The 16,938-nt window shown below is 41.1% G+C and overlaps 1 protein-coding gene across 2 annotated transcripts in view; it reads left to right on the top strand.

The window, feature by feature from the left end:
- Positions 1-16,938, top strand: part of NINJ2 (ninjurin 2) — a 50,423-nt gene that overhangs the window by 12,626 nt on the left and 20,859 nt on the right. The window contains exon 2 of one of the 2 annotated variants that reach the window (XM_054844759.1): positions 1,485-1,579. The exons of the other annotated variant lie outside the window; for it this stretch is intronic. The gene's annotated coding sequence lies outside the window, so the exon portion shown is untranslated. The remainder of the gene's footprint in view (positions 1-1,484; positions 1,580-16,938) is intronic. 2 annotated transcript variants of the gene reach the window in all.

The raw sequence follows: 16,938 nt of genomic DNA, 5'->3' as shown, positions 1-16,938 counted from the left end.
GGGATAAAACTCCTCCATCTCTTTGTGCTAGGTATGCGTGAATGTTTTAATGCACAACTAAACCGGAGCTAATATGCGCTACTTCTCTGAGCCCATGCCATCTAACGACCATTACAACCACCATGGCGCTCCAAATACACATTCATCCAGTGCCTACTCCGCCCCACATGGTCCTTCCCCCCCCTTTTCCCTAACTCTTCCATCCCTCCTCAAACATTCAGGAGTTCATATGGACACAGCTTTTTGGCTACCCCCTTATAAGAATCCAGCTCTGGTGCAAAACGCATACTGAGTGAACCCCACTTGAAATCCAGGGCGTTTATTCTGCATCAGTGGTTCCCACTTCTTTTGTCCCTCGGCCATCTTCAAGTGAGAAACTACAGGATAAACACCAGATACAGTGACAAAGGAATCATAAGAAACTTCAGTCCCTCCAAAATTTCTTTTCCCCACTCCAGAAACTTACGTGTTGGTGGCTAAATGTGAATGCTTTTCAGAAGACAACTATATTCACAGAATTGGGGCATTCAATTGTCAGAGAAATGGTTATTCTGCTTTAATCTCCTCCCATTCCTATTCTGGCCCAGAGGCATTTGCTTCCCCAATACAGTCTCCTAGCAAGGCCTCATTTGCTATACCCCTTCCCAAAGGTCTCTCAAAGCAATATCTACCCAGGAGATCTCTGAAAAACACAATTGTCACTAAGGGGATTTGGGCCTCCCTTTAATTTCTGCCACGCTGTACTAGAGCTCCTCATTATAAAGTTAGCTCTTAAAGGTTCTTTGTCTCTGCAGGGTTGAAAGTTGCTGACTGAATGTCTGGGTCCAATTTTCCACCAGTCTTCCTTTAACTGGCCATTCTCAGCTATGCAAAGTGTTTGCATAATGCTACAAGATCATTCACATCAATCTTGTTTAACATTTTGAACCTGTTTTGCAAAGGGGTTAATGAGAAAACAAAACACAACCTGAATAAGAAGTCACCAGAAAAAAAGTACTAGCCTAATCTTTTAATATAGAGCCTGAACAGCAGTTCTTTTCACAGAGGGAAGAGCACTGACATTTTTTCTAATCTGAGAATGTAATTCCCAGGGACAGTGTATGAGAAAACAGCAGTAATCTACAGAACACCCAGGAACAGTTGTTGAAAGATTCCCAGGGTGTTAATTTTGGCAGGACATCAGGTTCCAATAAAACCCACTGAAAACACTAGACTAACAACAACAATAATAATATTTTACACAGATGAACTGTCTTTCATCTAAGGGTCACAAAAGGCTTCTGCAAATGGGGAACGAGCTCCTTGAGGAGGGGTAAATGAAACTGATGCTCTGTAGATGTTGCCACTGATTCAGAAGATAGGCTATTGTGTACAGAGTATTAGAGGGTACAGAAAGAAAGGAGTTAACATGTATAGGCAAGCTTAGGAGCATTCTTTGTGGTGAACTTGCATAGACACAGTAACCTATTTTTTAATGTTTTCAGTAAATCAACTGCTGACATTCCACATGCACAATTTGAGCACCTGTACACAAATTGGGTAACCAAAGATCACGTTGTGCAAATACACAAAGTACTAGGTGAGTTCATGCACAGCTGCTTGATTCTAATGTGAAATTCTATATACTATGCTTGCAATTCCTGCTTGGCACGCTCTTCTATGCTTTCTGAGACCAGTCTGGGACTCGAAAAATATATATAACTGTATACAAGTATATGAAAAGTTAGGGATGGAAATAAGAGATCAGTGTAGGCCATTTGTGAACTGCTAGAAATTTTGGATCCAAACCCACACTTTGCACTGTTGGCCTATCTCTGCGGGGAAACAATTCTACAATGTGGCTACCTTTCACAAAGTCCAACATGCTGCATCGCTCTGGGCCATGTATGAATCTCAGCCTATACTTTGTATACCATACTGTGAAGATGTTGCTAGCGGTGTTACAGTGGCAAAACTTCCAGTGAAAATACAGCTTCTACTGCATCATTAACAGTTTTTATGGCTTAATTGGATCGCTTATGACTTTTTGGCACAAGTATATCATCAACTGTTGCTGCATGGACCTTATCTAAGTGACCTTAAGAGGACAACGTATATTGAGATAAGGGTCTCTTAGCGTATTTCACGAGAGGATTACATCTTGCTCTTTGTAGCCATTTTGAGTCAACATCACCCTTATTTCCCAGCCCAGCACTCTCATCAGACAGCAAAAGCTGTAGAGAAGTCATTGTCTGCCTTGAACACAGAGACACATGAAATTCCTACTCACTGTTTACATGAAGGAAATTATGCGAAACAAGTCATGTTTCCTCTGTGTCATAAGGGTTACAACAATAGCAACGAAGGTTTTGTCATGACATCTCCAGTCTAAGGTAATGACTAACAAACAGAAAGATTAGATATCAGGATGATCTAATAGCCTGCTGCTCCCAAAAGGGGGAGGTCCTGCTCCTCTTCAGCCCACCACCCTTTTCTCCCTCCTTATCTCCTGCTCTCAGAGACACATCCCATCTTGCCCTTGTGCTGACATTTGACAAATCCTTCTCACAAACAATTCAGCTCATTAAAGTTGGAGAAAATAGTCTATTTTTTTGATTATTTTTTATTTTGCTTGGCTTAATAAGCTAAATTGGCTCAGAACAGGGTTTTATGAAAGCAAGAGTGCAAGATAGCACAAGACTCATAGCAGGATTGCTCTGGACTCTTAGATCACCATAGCTACAAGGTGTAACCCCCAGATTTATGCAGAAGATACTCTCTTGCTGGTAGTTTCACTTATTCATATAGATAACCACAGCTGCTTTCTGAGATAATTCGGTCAAGTCAGAAAGGGAATTAGCAGAATAAATGGTGTAATTCAGAAGTTGTATTCGGCTACAAATGCAGAAGAGAGAATAATTCCGGCCTCTTAGAGCTGCACCATACAATACCACAAAAGAATGAAGAGAGGCAATTAGAACTGATGACACACAACTGGAATAGCTTTTATGGGCTGAACATACCATGATGGCAAGGCATCACAGCCACTAAGAGCTGCGTAAAGCTTTACTCGCTATCAGATATACCCACATGTCTTCCCTGTGGCTTGAAACAGCATCTGTCGCTAGGCTAAAACATACAGAAACACACCAAGTGTCATGAGTCACTGCAGAATTCGAGTCCGTTTCTCTGTCCGGTTTTGCTTGCCCTGGAGGGCACCTTGTCAGAATCCTTAAAGCAGCTTCAACACCACCCTCACTGGCGTGTCTTCACCCCCCCCCCACAAATGCATGTGCATTTGTTCCTTTCAACACTCGGTTTCTGCACAGAGATGGCAGATGTCTATGTCTAACTGCTATCAACTGGACACAGGTTAAAAGTTTACAAATTGGTCTGAGCAGTTGTATTTGGCAGCTAAGTTCTGAGAAAGTGAACTGTTCTCATCTTTCCAGATTTTGGTTTTGAACAACCCCATAGTTATGGTCAGAGATTAGAGAGATTTTTGTGGTGTCAAAAGAATGGTTTGGAATTTCTCATCCAGCCATCTGCCCTCAAAACTTAGCAGATGACTCAGTAGCACTCACCTCCATTTGTTACTGAGCTAAAACTTTTATCTCCTCAGCTTCTTGTAAAGTTCCACTCTGTATCTTTTCAGAAGCAGAGCCTGTTCTAATATGAAAGAACAAACAATGTGGGAAGTGCAACTCAGAATTCAAGTTTTCAAAAGCGCTCATGTTAAATTCCGGCTGAGCTAATATGCACGTATGCACAGAGGCATTTGCACGCATAAATCACAGCTTGCTTACATCTGGCACACGCAAAGAGCACACTGCTTGGCACACTGTTTAAATGTGCTTCAACTACTGGACTGCATTCAGGTCTGCAGACAATTTTGAAAAAGTTTCTTTATAGTCAGGAGATGCAAAACCTTACGGAGTATTTTGCAGATATTCTGATGTATCAAAAGTGCTCACTGTTGCCTGCTGTTTCCTAATGAAGTTTCTGCAGCCTTGCATCCACAGGATTATCCAGATAGGTGCTTTTCATTCTTGGGAAGTAAAAAAGCTATCTCCATATCCCAGATGTTATTTTTTTTTACCCTGCACAAATTAGAAGCAGTACTTATAAGCAATCACCGTTCCTAAACTAACTGCATAGCTTGACCAAGCCCCAATTTCAAGTAAAGCAGCTATCTAAAGCAGCAAGTAGTTATACCGTCTCACCCAGATTGAATCGTTTATTGCGGTCTCACAGAAGCTGCTCACCATTTTGCTTACATATTCAGCCCCAACTATAGAAGATATGGCCAGAGAAGTCCAAGCTAAAAATATCAAACCAGTGCCACACCTAGATCGCTCTCACCACCTTGTACCAGATTAAGTGCACATCAAGTCAATTTTCCAGAGTGGTTTGTGAAAACCCATTAGTCAGTACAGCATCGATCACAGCTCTTTAAACTCTACCTGTTTTCCCATGCAAGTGGGTCAGATTCCTTCTGGGTCCTAAATTATAGCTTTTGAGAGGGGAATATTTCTTTTAACCTGGAAATTTACAATCTGCTCTGAACTGCTTTTGAGTTATGCAAGTCCAGATCTGTACTTCTTTCATAATTGTCTACCGTGGTAACAAATAGGACAGCGCCATGTCTGGTCCCTCAAGCTCTGTACTTGTGCCAAAGATAACCAGTTATACTGGCATAATTAATTTTGATGCATTAATAACACAACAGTTTTTGTCTTTACCAGCCAGCATATTTGCCAGTAAGATTTGGCAAACATAATTTAGCAAAGTTCTTTCTTCTGCTAAGAGGGAGAACAATCTCCCAGTTTAAAGAACAGGGGAGGGATCCTCATTTAGGGATTAATCATCACTGTATAACTCCTGCGAAATTCACACTCCAGGCTCTGATTTAGTTATACACAATAACTGTGGCTTGCTAATTAAGAACAACATGGGTATTAGCCTTTCTTCTTTTAGTTTCTTAAATTGCTGATTTAAAACTTCTCTCAGTGTGAGAGGTATTTCTATATATCTGAAGTGTGAAATAGCAAGGACATTTGTATCTCCAGCCAAACCCACAGAGGTCGGAGAGAAAGGCATGATTTACATCCAATACCTCAACCCGTAACCTGGAGGACATCTGGAACTCTGCAACACCAACCTCTACTCTACAAAAGGGGGACTCCTCTCCCGTGGCTACAAAGCAGATTCACCTTTTGACTCTTTGTTGTCACTGCCTCCTATGACTTATAGGAGACAAAGCTAGAAATACTCCAAAGACATGTGAAGCTGACATGTATAAAGTCTTTCTGTATTCATTTGAAATCTTGTCTTGGTCCGTCACTGGAGTACCTAACATGCAGGTTTTCCCAAAGATCCTGAGACACTCTATTTATTGTGAACTGAGATGAAAAGAAAATAGTTTATCCATCTTATTTAAGAAAGAAAAAAAATACTTCAGTTTTGAATTCCAAGGTAGATTTCAATGAGTGCTACTTATTTATCAGTCCAAATAAAGCTACGCTTATGGTAGAAGATAATCTACAAGGTTAAGTCCACCACAGCTGCTGGATATTGGTCTGGTCCCTTACAAGTGGGGTTTGATAGTGCTTCTGAATGGCTGGGGTCATGGAATGATAGCTCATCTTAGCTTAAGACAACGTTTCTTCTGATCACATATTATTAAGAAAGATGCAATTAAGTTTGACTTCAGTATTCTGTAGAAAATTTTTATTTTCCTGATTCCTTTAACTCTGAACTGGATTTGATAGCAGTTCTGAATTAAGAAATTTGATGCCAACTTTGATTCAGTTGTGTCAACAGCCTTGACTTTTTGTTGGCTTCACTTTGTTCACTCCTTTTAGCTACCAAGACTTGATAAACCCTTTGTAGCTGCAGAATTTCTTTCTTAAAAAAAAAAAAAAGAAAAAAAAAAAAAAAGGATTAAAAGCACACAAGATCACTTGCTGTACCAAATCAAAGCTTTCAAGAATATACGGCAGCATGGAAAAGGTGCAGAGATGTGAGAAGAGATGAATGACAACCCTGGAGGCAGTGGCAGGATGGGCACAGGAGGACAGCAGCAGTAGGGGCAGGCCTGGCGGCAGACATTAGGCAAATTAGGCACATCAACCATGTCCCCATCATGAGGGGTTCCACAGTGAACCACGTGACCCTTTTCCTATTGACTTTGATGAAGGGATTCTGAAGGTAGATAGTTAAATCATTTCAGCTGGGGCACCTTCAATAGACAGTAAACATTCACACTGGAACAGTCTGCTCTTTCTGTTTCCTCGGTGTCAAGACACAGTAGAACGTTGACTGAAAACTCATTGTAAAGATGATTGTGGTATGTAGGGGTGATGGGGGGAAAATGGTGGTGGGGCAGCATCTATACTATATTACTCAGTGACCTTCCAACACATCTTCAAGGCAAGCACACTGCATTAGCCTCATGCCACAGATGAGGCAGCAGAAGCAGTTGGGGTGGCGGGGTGATGCTTTGGAATGGAAAGGAGTGAATAGAATGAAAAATCATTTGTACTGGACACTATTAGATTTCATTATGGTCTGCCTTTCTATGAGATTCTGGATTCCCAAAGGAAAAGAATTGCCAGGAAGGTCCTTTCTGTGCATTTTCCAGGTAGCTGCAATAATTTCTTTCACATGGAGATGTCATTTCCACAATGATTTCTCAGTCAGTTCAAGGACGTATTCCAGAGAGTACAGACTTGCAAGCTGTCCAGAAACACTAGGTAGTCCAAATGGGGCTGCTTATTCATTTAACTGTCAAATATATAGCTGATGTAAGAAGTGCTTTCTCTGTTTTCCTCTCCATTTCTAGATGTACTCCAAGGGATTAAATGCAGTCTTAAAAGCACTTATGATCTGTTTGCAGTAGTAGCCATCTCTTACCCTAGCTGTAACTGGAAAATCTCAGGCCCACTGCAATGATTTTGCTAACATTCCAGTGACCTGACTGTTCACAGGGACAGGGTATTTTTGATAGCAAGTCCTTAATTCTTCATCCTGTAGACCCAGTTTGTCCACAGAGGCTGACATCATTTGACCACAAAATACAGGATACTAACCACTTGAGCTTTTGCCAGAGTAGAATTTGATAGCTGAGCACCAATTAAAATTTCTTTTGGAATCAGTGTCCACTATATATGCTATTATTCACCAGTGGCACGCATTCAATGTCTCAATGCAATCAGCCAGTAGGTTTTTTTCTATGGATATATTTGCCAAGATGAAAAACCAGAAAAAAATTAAACCATTTCCAATGTGTTTCCAACTGCTGAACTATGTTTTCTGAACCACACTGTTGAGTCATGATCTAAACTTAATGAATATTCTCCTGGGCAGCTGCTATTCAAACTGTGATTCTCCATTTGCTTTTTCGATTATGATCTGTAAATCACTGAACATTAACATTATCAAGCGGGGCTACACATAAGCACAATCTGGGTTCAGTACTAAGCACGTTACAATTGGAAGTTATTTCTTCCTCTCTCCAGGTTTAAAAATCTAGTCTGGAATAATTTTATAGTCTTCTTTAGAATGAAAAATACTCTTGAGACAAAAAAATGTCCATCCTTTCCAAGTCTTGCTGGTCTTGCTATTGCTGGTTTGACAACTGTGACATCTGCCTGTTTCACAGGAAAGTTTTGATTTGGGCTCCCCCCACCCTCCCTGTCCTAGGCAGCTAAGTGTTCTGAAAGAGCTGCTGATGAAATAATGAACAAGCGTTGTTAACATTTACTTGGAGCAATATAACAGCTTAGCCATAAGTTTTAGTCAGAAAAAAAATCTTGATAGGTAATTATTTTCCACTGGAAAAAAAGACAGTTCTACTAAATCTTTTTGAAACTGTGTTGATTAAATGAAAAATTTGTGAAAGTTTTCCACCTAAATATTTCAGATGAAACATTTCATCTTTTCATTTTGAAATAGCTCTTGATTTTGGATTTGATCATCCTGGTATTTTATGTTACAAAACATTTAAAATATCATTGGATTACTTAAAACATTTTCTCTCAACATAATAGAGATTTTTTTTTCCCTTTGACTTTTCTTTCCCAGACAATTTTGAAACAGTTAGCACCATCCTGCCAGATCAAAACAAAATAAACTGAATGTAACCAAGTAATCAGTGCATATTACGCACTCTCCTCTGGATCCGAGCCACACAAGATCTGGATCATTTACAGCTTTCTGCTGAAAAGCTTGGCTCTTCACCTCAGGCTGCAGGGACTCACATGCTCAGCTTTGGATGTTCTTTAGTTAAGACTTCAGTGTCAAAGCGTTGGCTATCACAACAGTATCTATACTCACTGGATTCTGTAATCCTAGTGCTGTAAAACCCACTGAGCGTGTGGTCTTAGCAAACACAGAGCAAATTCCAAACTCTGTAGCAAGATATCTTGAACAAACACTTTGTGCTTATAATACACTGATTAATAAAATGGGAGATTTCAGGTTTTATGAGACTGTTGCGTGGAGAACTGGAATTTTCTGCATAAAATGTTTTCTTGATCTTGGAAACCGAGGAAGAATAGAAAGCAGTCAGTTATCTGCTATGTATTTATTGCTTATATATAACTCTTGGTTGAGATGGAAGTTTTCTCCAGCTGAATACAACAATCTTAACTATGCTACAAGAAATTCAATGATGGTTGCTAGTGCATGTAATTGAGGTTGTTACAGGTAAACCCTGAGAAGAGTTGGAAATTTACTAGCCCAAACCAGCTAGTACTTACGCTGTTACAGCATATACCAAGAATGAACTCCTTTCTAATCTGTTCTCAAAAGGTTGACCTATTCATGCATTACTTCAGGTGGCTTTGGTGTAGAAGAGTGAAGCAGAGGATTGTTTTGCTCATTATATAAATTATTATGCTCATGGAGCCACACACATGACATCTCCTTGGTACTCTTGGTTATTCACATACTTGAAAGATCCTGCAGAAGGTCATGCAATGCTGAGGCCAAGGGCTGGACATAACACCACCTTCAGGTGCTGTTCCATAGCTGTCTTCTGTCAAAGTAACTATTACAGGGAAAGACAAAACAGGAAGATCCTTCAGATGGTCCGGTACCCATTCAGCTTGTCATGCAACTGCAATAGTATTAGTACAGTTCTATAGCCTTTTCAAGGGACATAAGTCTATTTAAGCCTTGCATAAACCTACTGAGCAACCATTTATATCTTTGGGATTTCATTAAAGCTAGGTGAATCAAATCAATAAAAGAAACTTTTGATGTCAGGACAGAACCAGATCCAAATGATACACAGCCATCACTGTCTATTTAACTCTACAATCTATTGTCTTTTCAAGTCATGCTAGATTATTTATAGAGAGGAAAATAATAAAAGATACAGATATATGTGAGAGATTTTAGAATGTGTGCTATTCTCTGGCAGGAAGCTAAGCAAAAGCAGAGAAGTGACTTCAAGGAAAATGCAGCTTCCTTAAAAAAAATAAAATTCAGTACTAAGAGAAATTTACTTTATCATCATCGCATGGCAAGGTCCTTATGAGCACCCTTGGTTTTGGAATCTCTTAAACTTACATTTTTTTGGCATCAATATCCTGATCCCACAGAGCTGTTTGAACAAAGATGTTACATAGGATACTTGATTAAGTTAAAAAATTGACTAAGTCTAACTTTACCCCCAGTGTAATAGATTGATAGAATAACAGCTATATCAGCACCAAACCTGACTCAAGTTCACCAGTGTACAGCTATACTTTTCAAAAGTTTAGGAAGAGTAATAGATACTCATGAGTCCTTGGGGATCACTGAATTATTCAGTGTCACCTTCTGTGCAAGGCTGATGTTGTATCACTTTGCTGCTTCTGTACAGAGTCCAGTAACTGCTATGTGACAAGAGCATATAAGGTGTCACATCTTGATTTGAAGGTTTCAAGAGCTAGAGAATTTACTCCCTCTCTTGGCAAGATATCTCACTGTCTTCATTTTTAATTTAAACTTAGCTCAATTCAGCTTCCTGTTATAGGGTTTTTCGTATGCTTTCTCCAGTAATAATACAAAGTTGGTTTAGTACCAGCTAGTCTCTGTGCTACTTATTAAGTCTGAATCAAGTCTTCTTTTAAGCAGGACAGCTGGATCTCTTTCAGTTTCCCATTGGAAGGCATTTTTTAATATTTTCATAATTTGTATGACTCTTTTCCTGTGCACTCTCCAGATTTTATGGGTTTCCCAGCTGTGAGAGAGTTTCTCATGTTATTCTGATATTAAACTAATGAATCTTATGAACACAGCCCTGCTTCTGTCATCACTGTAGAACTACCATGTCCCGCAGCAAGCTCGTGTTCAGCTCTATTTCCATTAGGACCCTTAAATCCATTTCCGAATCACTGCCTTCCAGTTGTATCGTTCTTAATGCTCATAAGCTGTACCTCACTTGTAGTGTATCTAGCGATTAATAAAAAAACTAGATATGAAACTGATTACAGTTACTTTTATCTATTATTTCATGCCAAATCAATGCAAATTGGCCTGACAAAACTACCTGGCATATGACCATGTTGATTAGAATCAAGTTACCCATACCAGTGCAGCTGAGGCAGGTTTCACTTTGTGACACACAAAGTTAAATGATCTCTTCTTGCCTTCCGTATCCCCACAAATAAAAATGAATAGATTTTTGTTAAAAAAATATTAGTCTTACATGCTCCCTTAGCCATATTTGTAGCCTCATTGCCCACATGCCTTCTATCACAGGCTACCTCTCACATAGTCTATTCTACAGGCTTGCAAGGGTCTTTTATAGCAATTATTTTAAGCCAGCTTTGGGCTCAAGAAATGACACAGATAAAAACCACTGAACTGTCTCAGCAGCAGTCAATATGTTGATCCCTGTTTGGATGGTTCCAGCTCTAGCACTCAACATCTGTGCCAAATCCAGCTATAGCACCAACTAATTCTGGCCACCAGAGCACATCACTGGGGCCAATAAAGGGCTGTAAAGGGCAATAAATCTGGCAGGGTATCACATAACACAATGGATATTTTCAAATAATATTTTCTGAAATAAAAAATTATACAAAAAAATTCCAAACCTCACTTTATACTGGGCACAATACGTTACATTCCCGTTCTACCTCTCCTAGCTGAATCCTATATTAAGCTTTCTCAATATTTGCCCTCTACTATTAAACAAGCTGGGCCAGAATTATCTAGGTCATCTTGCTTTGCCTTTCTTTAACTCTCCTCTAGACTCAAAAGTTTCCTTTTTGCTCAAAGACTTATTATAAATTAGCAAGAGAAAGCTACGCATCTCACACAACTCTCCGGCTTATCATTTGGTGCTACCTAGGCATGCTGAGTTTTATTTTATGGTTGCTGTTTATCATCTTTCACAGTTACTTGGAAGGGTTGGAAGGTACTGCTGCATTCCCATGATGCACGATTACATCATCCTGCTTCTTTCTAAACACAAAAGAGAACTATTGAGTATTACTGCCTTTCCTGGATCATTAAGACTTTCACCATCTTCTGCTAGTGAGCTGCACTATTGTTAGGAATTATTTTATTGCTATTATCCCTTAAAATGCCGTACTGTCCTTAGGCTGCAAGGTAGAGGTTTCTTTTGCTCACTCTCAAGTCTTTTCCCTCTTTATATTTCCACAGTTTCTAATGTACATAATTGCTACCTCTTTCCTCTCCTCTTCCTCATTTATTTGATATATTTTTAATAGCTGCCTTTACTTCCTCACTTAATAAGGAGGTACCAGTAACCAAAGATATTCTTATTCACAATTATGAAATTGTGGGGTTTAGACACCTAGTAAGTTTTCCTAGAATAATTTCCAGTTTTCATTCACGTTTTCCTAGAATAATTTCCAGTTTTCATTCACGTTTTCCTGTCTAAGTGTCACTACTTCTGTCCAAATTTCTCTTCCCAACCACTTACTTTCATCATTTTCCTGGTTGCTTTGGGAAGTAAGCCGTTTGGGAGCACCAAATACAGGACTAAACAGAGATATAGAAACAGAACAAAGTAAATCTTGTATCTTTGCTTAGGCAGGTTAGAAGCATGATAGAAACCTCTTGGTTTAACATCCTAACAAGAAAAAAGGAGATTATTTTCAATGTTGCTTCAGAATATGACGCAATGGGATAGCTCCTATGACTGGAGTGTTGGGATGGAAGGCTACAGGCTCTTTAGGAAGGACAGGCAGGGCAGGCGAGGAGGGGGCGTCACCCTCTATGTCAGTGACCAGCTGGAGTGCATGGAGCTCCACCTGGGGATGGAGGAGGAGCCCACCGAGAGCCTATGGGTCAGGATTAAAGGGAGGGCTGGGGCAGGGGACATTATAGTGGGGGTCTGCTGCAGGCCACCTGACCAGGGGGACCGAGCAGATGAAGCCCTCTATAGGCAGATAGGAGCAGCCTCACGCTCACAAGCTCTGGTCCTTGTGGGGGACTTCAACCACCCTGACATCTGCTGGAGGGACAATGCAGCAGAGCATAGGCAATCCAGGAAGTTCCCGGAATGTGTCGATGATAACTTGCTGCTCCAAGTGACAGAGGAGCCCACGAGGAGAGGTGCCATGCTAGACCTTATTCTCACCAATAAGGAGGGCACGGTAGGGGACATGAAGCTCAAGGGTAGCCTTGGCTGCAGTGATCACGAAATGGTGGAATTCAGGATCCTCAGGGCAGCGAGGAGGGCACACAGCAAGCTCACTACCCTGCATTTCAGGAGAGCAGACTCTGGCCTCTTCAGGGATCTGCTTGGTAGAATACCATGGGACAAAACCCTGGAAGGAAGAGGGGCCCAAGACAGCTGGCTAATATTCAAGCATCACCTCCTCCAAGCTCAGGAGCAATGCATCCCAACAAAGAGGAAGTCAGGCAAAAACACCAAGAGGCCCCCACGGATGAACAAGGAGCTCCTGGGCAAAGTCAAACAAAAAAAGGAAGCCTACAGAGGGTGGAAGCAAGGGCAGGTAGCCTGGGAGGAATACAGAGAAACTGTCCGAGCAGCCAGGGAGCAGGTTGGGAAAGCCAAAGCCCTGACAGAAATTAGTCTGGCCAGGGATGTCAAGGACAACAAGAAAAACTTCTATAGGTATGTCAGTGATAAGAGGAGGATGAGGGAAAATGTGGGTCCCCTCTGGAATGAAACAGGTGACCTGGTTACGCAGGACATGGAGAAGGCTGAGGTACTCAACGACTTCTTTGCCTCAGTCTTCACTGGCAAATGCTTGAGCCACACTGCCCAGGTCACAGAAGGCAGGGACTGGGAGAATGCAGAACCACCCACTGTAGGAGAAGATCAGGTTCAAGAATATCTAAGGAACCTGAAGGTGCACAAGTCCATGGGACCTGATGAGATGCATCCACAGGTCTTGAGGGAAGTGGTGGATGAAGTGGCCAGGCCACTCTCCATCATATTTGAGAAGTCCTGGCAGTCTGGTGAAGTTCCCGCCGACTGGAAGAGAGGGAACATAACCCCCATTTTTAAGAAGGGTAAAAAGGAAGACCCAGGGAACCACAGGCCAGTCAGTCTCACCTCCGTGCCTGGCAAGATCATGGAGCAGACCCTCTTGGATACTATGCTCAGGCACATGGAAAACAAGGAGGTGATTGGTGACAGCCAACACGGCTTCACTAAGGGCAAATCATGCCTGACAAATTTGGTGACCTTCTATGATGGGGTTACAGCATCCGTGGATAAGGGAAGGGCAACTGATGCCATCTACCTGGACTTGTGCAAGGCATTTGACACTGTCCCGCACAACATCCTTGTCTCTAAATTGGATAGACATGGATTCGACAGATGGACCACTCAGTGGATAAGGAATTGGCAGGATGGTTGCACTCAAAGAGTTGTGGTCAACAGCTCAATATCCAAGTGGAGAATGGTGACGAGTGGTGTTCCTCAGAGGTCAGTACTGGGACCGGCACTGTTTAACATCGTTGTCAGCGACATGGACAGTGGGATCGAGTGCACCCTCAAGCAAGTTTGCCAACACCAAGCTGTGTGGTGGGGTCAACATGCCGGAGGGAAGGGATGCCATCCAGAGGGACCTTGACAGGCTGGAGAGGTGGGCCCACGTGAAACGCATGAAGTTCAACAAGGCCAAGTGCAAGGTCCTGCACATGGGTCGGCACAATCCCAAGCATGACTAGTGGCTGGACAGAGAATGGATTGAAAGCAGCCCCGAGGAGAAGGACTTGGGGGTATTGATTGATGAGAAGCTCAACATGAGCCAGCAGTGTGCGCTTGCAGCCCAGAAAGCCAACCGTGTCCTGGGCTGCATCAAAAGAGGTGTGACCAGCAGGTCGAGGGAGGTGATCCTGCCCCTCTACTCCGCTCTTGTGAGACCCCACCTGGAGCACTGCATCCAGCTCTGGGGGCCCCAATACAGGAGAGACATGGAGCTGTTGGAGCGAGTCCAGAGGAGGGCCACAAAGATGACTGGGGGGCTGGAGCACCTCTCCTATGAGGACAGGCTGAGAGAGTTGGGGCAGTTCAGCCTGGAGAAAAGAAGGCTCCAGGGAGATCTAATTGCAGCTTACCAGTTTCTGAAGGGAGCCTACAGGAAAGCTGGAGAGGGACTGTTTATCAGGGAGTGCAGTGACAGGACAAGGGGTAATGGGTTTAAGCTGAAGGAGGGTTGATTTAGATTACATGTTAGAAAGAAATTCTTCCCTGTGAGGGTGGTGAGGCACTGGAACAGGTTGTCCAGAGAAACTGTGGATGCCCCCTCCCTGGAAGTGTTCAAGGCCAGGTTGGATGAGGCTTTGGGCAACGTGGTCTAGTGGAGGGTGTCCCTGCCCATGGCAGGGGGGCTGGGAACTAGCTGATCTTTAAGGTCCCTTCCAACCCAAACCATTCTATGATTCTATAATAAGCTGGGACTAGGGTTCAGTTCCTGTTCTAATTTAGTCTAATTACTTAGTCATTACTAGGAGTTACTAGCCTTGCCCTGGCAGTGTCTTTTCTAGGAATTAACTAGCTCTACTCAGCTTGAAAGTTATTGGAAATCTGTTAGGCACTACCACCAAAGAAATGAGAGGCTACTGGGAAAATTAGATTAGAAAGACTAGAAGTTCAAAGAAGCACTAAAATACTGAGTACTTACTCCTTTTAGAAGCTTGTGCTATGTTAACAGTAATGATGATTAGATGTGCTGTTAGTGAGCTCTGTTGGATTGGGGAGTCCTAGGGGAAAACATTAAGGCATAGCATTAGCTTGCCAGATTTTTTTTTTTTTGGAGTACCTTGATGAAGGATCCAAAATGTGTAGGGTACCCAAAAAACTAAGAACAGATAGATGAAGCTGTCTCGTTGATACTTTTTCTTCCTATTAAATGCTGCTGTTTGAGAATTATAGGGAAGCAAAGAGCAAGTGTTCACGATGTTTCGGAAGTTTACTAGGACTGAAAGGGCTAATGATTATGAGATTAGAGTCTTGATAATAATTGAGTGTTGATTTAGCAAAGATGTGGTATGAATATAAAGCTAATTCTTGGTAGACTTTGTTGTCTGTTATCATACTTACCCTCAAACAAAAAAAAAAAAAAAAGGAGCATCTAACCATGTATAAACACAACTACCAAACAGCTTTTTTGGTTTTGTTTTTTTTTTTTTTTTTTTCTTAAGTCAGATCCACTGCAATAGCAGGGGCGGGGGGGGGGGGGGGGGGGCAGGGAGTAAAAAGTTTTGCAGAAAATAACCTTCCTAATAAACATTATACAACCTTTTCTACAACATTATAGCTACATACTTGATTTTAGTACTGCTATTTGTGAAGAAATTAAAATCATTATAGCAGAAACAGGTAAAAATGGATGGCAGCAGGAAAAATTTAAATATAAAGTAGGGAGAAACCAGGGCTTTGAGGTACACAGAAGTCAGGGTCCATCAGAAGGAAAATAACAGTTGTTGACCTTAAGAAAGAGACCGATTCATCCCAGGCATGTCTGCAGTTATACTGTTATTTCAGGCAATATAACTGATGCAAGGGCAGAGTTTTGTGTTTTATATATAGTATTACAGGGGAAGTAATTCCAGTAGAGGAATAAAAAACAGTGGATTTTTTCCCCACCAAATCAGCCTCCTCATATTAGCTCATTTTTAAGTTTAAAATCTTGACTATGAAGAGGGTCAGAAATTTCTGATTTTACTGGCTTCCTTAGCTGGCAAAAATTAACATAAAAGATTAGTCTCAACTTTCCAGGTTAAAATAAAACCTATAGTGTACTATCTCCACTGGAGTTCAATTTAGTTATCTTGAAAAAGTGATGATGAAATAATACTGCAACTATTTCTCAATTATGGTGAAACCAAGAAAGTTTTATGAAAAAAAAAGCTTAACTGGGGCAGAGAATAGAACTAGCTATTAAATATTTTACTACACAAAAAGATCTGGAACATACACAATTTGGTGCAGCAGATTTAGTTTTCTGTGCTATTGGCAATTCTTTTTTAGAAGTAGGTTTTTTTTATTTTTTTTTAAGAAACATTAGTAAGTGGCATATGTGGAGATTATACATTGACGCTTGAAAAGCGCTGTGCTTTCTAGTGGTAGTGTTTCATATCCTACGTACATTGTTTTTCAACATACAACAGAAAATTTGTCAAATTGGAATAGCCATATTTAGTCTTATGTTTACATTTCTCTATAGTTGAATGCTAAATTAGAGCTATCATGTTGTCATCATTTTCTAAGACACTGTTGCTTCACTTCCCTCCCTCCCTGTTGCTTTACACATTCCTTCAAATCATGAGAAATAATTTACTTTGAACATAAGTATTTGATTTTTATGTTGCTGGGAAAGGCTCTCTTCTACTTCAGAAATATAGCTCTTTATATACCACAAAAACCAAGAACAGGTACTGTAGATGACCATACAACACTTGTTCTCTACCTAGACTAATATAGATTTATCCTTACCTAACCTTTGACATCCTTTT

This window comes from Grus americana, chromosome 1 (genome assembly GCF_028858705.1).
Source record: "Grus americana isolate bGruAme1 chromosome 1, bGruAme1.mat, whole genome shotgun sequence".
Taxonomy (NCBI): Eukaryota; Metazoa; Chordata; class Aves; order Gruiformes; family Gruidae; genus Grus; species Grus americana.
This window is presented reverse-complemented; position numbering and strand designations above follow the sequence as displayed.